The following is a 6,000-nucleotide window of genomic DNA, read 5'->3' on the forward strand; positions in this document are numbered from 1 at the left end:
GGCAGCTCCCCTGCAGGAGGGGCTGCACTGGGGAGTTCCTGGCCAGTAGCCCTGGCTGTCCTGCATGAGTGTCACCTCCTGCACGTGCTCTGCCCTTCTCCTCTTAGCCTGGATGCAAAGGATGCTGTAGGCCTGAGCACCTGGGGATGCTGCTTCTCTGTGCCTCCTCTCAGCTCACTTGTCTTTGTCTTTTTCAGGGTTCCACAGTCTTGAACTACTGGATTTTTGGCTACTACATGCCTGAAGATGATTGACAGCTAAAGTCAGAATTGGTTCTAGATGCTGTGTAGATGCAAAGCAGCACAATTCTATATCTAAATTTCTTAATCTTTCCTGCTCTCAGTGGTCGTCTTTGAATTTGCTACAAATTCACTGACTTGGAGTAGATGAGTTTCAGAAGCCTATCCTTCCCTGCTGTGAGAAATCCAAAGCTTCACATGTAAATTGTCCGTAGAAACTGAACTCTGATGGCTTGTTTTTCAGATATAAATCAGAAGTCAAGAAAGGACTTGGCCTAATTTATATTGCTTTGCACTTTTGTCTGACTTTAAAGGAAAAAAAACATTCTCCAGTGAAATTTGGGTGCCAAACACATGCCCAGAATGTACAGAGCTTTGCTTTCCAGTCACCACTGTCCTTTAGGCGTTCCCCATGGCAAGTTCAGAGCCCGTTCTGTTCCATAGGTGTACGTTGGACTCTTAGAAATATTTCTGAGTTGCTCAGTAATATTTTTGGATTACAGTTTACTTGTTTCTGCACCAATAATTTCTTTTAAATTAAAGATTCCCTGTAATTCAGGCTAGGTTATCTGAACTAGTTGTATAGCACTGTCTTTTCCTTTGCCCTGTGCTCTGTACTCGCTGTCCTGCGCTTCCTGATGTTTGCTGTAGTCCCCCTCCTTCCCTGTGTGCTTCCCTCATCTCGGATACTGTGTAAGCATGTAGATACCTTGTACAGACAGCAGAGCCTCTGGTGCCAGCTTCAGGGTGTCCTGACACTACACACTAACAGTCAGCATGGTGGCACTTGGCAGCAGGATGTCCCAACCCCTGGCACTGGTGGTGACATTATTACTTAGACACTGTCTCTGCAAAAGGAGGTTTTCAGTATTCATTAGTTGGATTTTTGTTTTTGTTTTGGTTTTTGTTTTGGTTATTTTTTTGGTTGTTTTTTTTATGGGAACTACATATTTTAAAATGTAATTTCTAAACTTTTTAAAAATTAAAAACTGTTTAATTTATGTTCTGTATCTTATATTTTTGTGCTGCGGGATTTGCAGCTGTGTGTCCGATACCAGTGGGGCCTCACAGCCCCTGCTGATGTCCTCAGTAGCATTAGTTTGGCTGCTCAGTGGAGACGATACCATGGGCCAAAGTTCCATTATTTATGTTTCATTTGTGACACTTCCTGATGGTGAGAGGAGCTCGTTCCAGTCACTGCTCTGCTTCCTGTGCCAGTTCTGTGCTGGTGTCTCAGGAGGATCGGCTGCCGCGTCCTGGCTCCTCCATGTTTTTGTGAGGGAGCCTCCATAGCTGCTTCTTCAGTTCTCACAGTGTCCCCTGTCATCTGTGTGGTCACACAACCCCCTGCGTTGTCCTTGGCCAGGAGATGTGGAGCAGTGCAAAGTGGATTTTCTGTCGCGGGGCCTCTCGGTGCCCGCGGGCGCGGTCCCGGCTGTCGGGGCGGGCTGGGCTGGCACGGGCTGTGCTGCCATTCCCTCTGTGTCTGTGCTGGTGTGTGCTGGCAGCAGCTGTTGGCTCTGTGGGGTTGTTGCCTTTCCCTGTGCAGTCTCGGGGCGGGTGGTGCCGAGGGACAGTGGGGGAGCTTGAGGTGTCACAGCCCAGCCCCTCAGGGGTCACCGCAGGGGCTCCCTGCCCACCCTCCCCGCTACTCCAGCTATTTATTCATCCAGATGAGCAAATGTGATGAAGTCCAGAAGAGCAAACTTGCTCCTGAGCGTCCATAAGGTCACTTTTTGGTAAGCTTGACAGTAGTTCGTGCAAGTGTCTTACTTTACCCTTCTCATCTAATAGCTTTAATATTAAACTGTTAAAAAAAGATCTATTGCAGCCCTGAAGAAAAAGGTTCTTTGTTTCTGAAGAGCGGAGTCCTTTTTTTTAAAATGCATGTGTAAGATATAAATTCCTGTTTTTCCTTGGGAGATAATGGTATTTGGACATGCAGTCTAAACTTCTTTGTGCTTTGTGTAACATAGCAGTGGACTTTTGTGATTGGCACCCAAGGAACTCGACTCCTGGGATTCATGGTAGTGATCCTGGCTGCACTCTGGACTTTGTTTTGCTAACCATAATTGAGCAACTGTACATTACTGCGATATTAATGTTTCGAAGCACTGGGATAGTCTAATTCTAACTTGTAATTATGTTTGCCAATTATCTGTTTGGAAAGTTGGTGTATGAACAGCTTCTTGAAACTGTTAAATTGTACAGATATCGTTCATGATCTAAAGCTTTGTACTGTGGAATGTGCTTAATAAAAAAAAGTTTGAACTTAATTTGTCACATGAATGGATGAGTGATGTCACCTCAGCAGAGTTTGGGTGCGAGTTAAGGATGGACTGGAGCAGCCTGGCTGGGGAGGGCCCTGCTCAATAAATGTGTGGAAGGCACAGGGCATGTGGAGCTAAGCCCATGTTCCACAGCCCAGCTCCTGCTCTGGCACAGGGGGTGGCAGCTTCTCTTTCACCCTTCCCTTTCTTTGGGACAAACTGGGAGGAACAGTGAGACCTGGAGCTGAGCTCATTCACCCTTCACAGGGATCTGAACCCCACTGCTTCTGCAGGAACATCACAAGGAATTTTTCTTACTTCACCAAGAATGAAGATTGAATATTTAAAAACTACCCATCTCCTGGCTTGTTGAAGCGACCTCCATGCCTTGAGCTGTGCAGAATCTTCCAGGGCTCTGACTCAGGAAAAGTTTTGCCTTGGGCTGTCGTTTGCTGCTGTGCAGTGGCTGGGTTTGGTTTGTTCAGTGCTGGGTTTGGGTTTGGTGGGTGTCTGGGAGACACTGACCTGAAAAGGTTTTAAACGTGCCAGAAACTCCACTAAAAATACGAGCAGTTCTGGCTTAGCATTGGCAAATCCAGGCCTCAGGAATTACTCCACTGCAGATGACTTCTTGTTCTCCTTGCCCCACTCTTGATTCTGGATGGGAGTGTTGGAAGCAGTGTTGCTGCTGTCAGGCTGAGGCTGCCCCTGGAGCTGAGTGAGTCCAATCCCCTCTCTTTGGTGCCAGGAGTGCTCTGTGGAAGCGCAGCCTGGCCGAGCTCATAACAGGGTTTTGAAGGCCTTGCTGGATATTGTTATCCAAATAAGCCACAAAAGCTCTGGGATGGATCTGCAGTGTAAACCTTGAGGTCAGGCTTTAACATTCCAGCTCACCTGGGTGGCCTTTGGGTTTGGTTGTTTTGTGGGTTTTCTCTTGCAGCTTTTCACAGTTGGCTGTTAATTCCCACCAGAAAACTTCCCAGAGAAGTCGTGGAGGCCCCACTCCCCTGGGTGCTCCCACCCATCCTGGGGGGATTTGAGGCCTCTCTGGACTCTCCCCACACACTGTCCTGAGTGTGGAGTGCCTGTGGGGCTGGGCAGTGGGAGCAGGGCTGGGCTCCAGGGACCCCCACAGGCACTGGGGTCTTACTCAGCCTGGCACCTCCTGCCAAGCCCTTCCCAAACTTCCTGCGGATGGGGTTAGAGCAGCACAATTCCAGAGGGGAAAAACTCCATTCAACCTGGCCTTGGACACTTCCAGGGATCCAGGGGCAGCCACAGCTGCCCACCCTCCCAGGGAACAGTTCCTCATTCCCAATATCCCATCCATCCCTGCCCTTTGGCACTGGGAGCCATTCCCTGAGTCCTCTCCCTCCATCCCTTGTCAATTGTCTCTCTCCATGTTTCCTGGGGCTCCTTCAGGCCCTGCAAGGCCACAGTGAGGTCACCCTAAAGCTTCTCCTCTCCAGGTGAACGTTCCCAGCTGTGCCAGCCTTTCCTGCCAGCAGAGCTGCTCCATCCCTCTGCTCATCCTGGAGCCTCCTCTGGCCTGGCTCCAGCAGCTGCAGCTCCTCCCTGTGCTGGGCCAGGCTGGGGCAGCTCTGCAGGGGGGATCCCACCTGAGCACAGGGGCCGGATCCCCCCCGCTGCCCAGACTGGGGAGATGAAGGGAGAAAAAGGACCTTTGGAAAAGACCCTTTTCTGCTCCCCATCCCAGCAGAGCTTTTGCTAAAAATCCCAGGCCAGGCCCAGTCTCCAGGATCACTCCCCGGCCGGGGCTGTGCTACCAGACACAGCAGTGCCCATCCCTGCAGAGGGAAACGCTCCCCTGGGATGCTGCTCTGGCACCCAGGCTCTCCATGGTGTCTGTGTGGGCTGTCCCTGTGCCACAGTGCCAAGCACAGCCCCTGCTCTGTGATAGGGACAGGATTTGGGGCTGCCCTGCCCCGCAGCCCCCAGCTGCTGCTGCTTGGCAGGGCAGGGGGAAGGAGCCAGCGTTGCCTTCTCCAAGCTCCAGCTTTTCCCTGGATACGTTTAAACACATTTGTGCAATGCTCTGTGGTGCTGGAACAGAACTCAAGTCACTTATTAATCACTCACAAACCAGGACCAAACCGTTCTGGGCAGTGGGTGCTCCATGGCAGAGCTCCTGCCCTCTGCAGAACTGTTTTGCAGCAGAACAGAATTCAGGGCAGGGGATAAGAGAAATCAGCGGAGATTATCCAAGCCTGTAGGTAACAGCCTCTTGGAACACCTCTGGGCACTGTAGCAGGATGAGGGACTGCAGTGAGTTGAGGCCTCTCTGGTTTAGGCTGTCTGAGCTCTCACTCAGTCTCCCTGAGTGTTTCTACCATCACCAAACACATGGCACATGCCCGCTAAAATCTGTGAGCACTAACTAAAATGGTTCATTTTTGTCCTTAGTAGATTTTTGTTTTGTTTTAGTAATGAGATTTTCTAAAAAAATGTTGCAAACAGTAATTTAACAGATCAAAATCGCGATTGAACCAAAGAGAATCCCGCAGAATTTTGCTTGGGCTTTGTACATCTCTGCACAGGAGCTGGGTGTATCCAGTCGGGTACCAGGGATGAGCACCTTTTGTCTTCCCTTAGGAACGGCCCCGCTGCCTTCCCTGAGCACCAGCAGCGCTGTGGGAGCGCTAATTAGGAACCGTAATTGGTTACGGCTGCCTCTGGGAAGGATTGCAGAGACCACCCTCTCTCTCGTCTCGTCTTTCCCAGCGTCTGCTCGCGGCTGAGCCCAGAGCAGCCCCCGGCCGGGTGATCTCCCGTGGCAGGGGAATTCAGGGATGCTCTGTGGGATTTCTGTATCAGCACGGGGGGCTCCGCGCCCGCGGGTGACCCCGCTGCTCTCGCAGGTCTCTCTCGCCCCTGATGGGCTCTGCAGGTCCTGCAGTCCCACCCTACAGCTCCTTGGGGGTGGATTGAGTGGGGAAAGGCACTGGGAGCGCTCTGCGGACATCTCATTGACTCCCAGTGCCGGGGCTGCTTTGGACGCTCCAGGGACATCGCTCTGGCTCCTCCCCACAGCCCCCGGGCAGCCCTGGACCCGGCTGGCGTCCAGCCTTGCTCCCGGTCCCAGCGGCTGCCACGGGAAGCTCCGAACCAGCAGCATCGGGTTTGGGCACAAAGCCGCCCCGCAGACCGGGGCTGTCCGGAGCGGGGAAGAGGAAAGAGGCGCCGGGGGGGGGGTTGCCCCAAACCTTTCCTTTCCCTTGGGTGGCAGAGGAAATCGCTCCGGGTTCCGCACGTGGAGCCTCGGTTTTAGGCGGGGAAGCGCCTGCCCTGCCCGACCCTCCGCGCTCCCGGTGCCGTCCCGCTGCTGCTCCGCAGGGCACCCGGTCCCGTGTGCCCGCTCCCTCCGATCCAGGGCACGGGGCTGGCAAGGGCAGGAGGGACGGGAGCCGCAGTCCCGGGGCTGCCGCAAGCACGGGCGGCAGGCAAGGGGGATCTGCTCTGTCCTCACGGCA

At 52.7% G+C, this 6,000-nt stretch overlaps 1 protein-coding gene across 4 annotated transcripts in view; it reads left to right on the forward strand.

Annotated features, from left to right (window-relative positions):
* FBXW11 (F-box and WD repeat domain containing 11) overlaps positions 1 to 2,515 on the forward strand; it is a 57,314-nt gene extending 54,799 nt beyond the window's left edge. For all 4 annotated transcript variants that reach the window (XM_064387396.1, XM_064387398.1, XM_064387395.1 and 1 more), the window contains one exon: positions 198 to 2,515. The gene's annotated coding sequence lies outside the window, so the exon portion shown is untranslated. The remainder of the gene's footprint in view (positions 1 to 197) is intronic.
* Positions 2,516 to 6,000: the final 3,485 nt, after the last annotated feature.

This window comes from Passer domesticus, chromosome 13 (assembly GCF_036417665.1).
Source record: "Passer domesticus isolate bPasDom1 chromosome 13, bPasDom1.hap1, whole genome shotgun sequence".
Lineage (NCBI taxonomy): Eukaryota > Metazoa > Chordata > Aves > Passeriformes > Passeridae > Passer > Passer domesticus.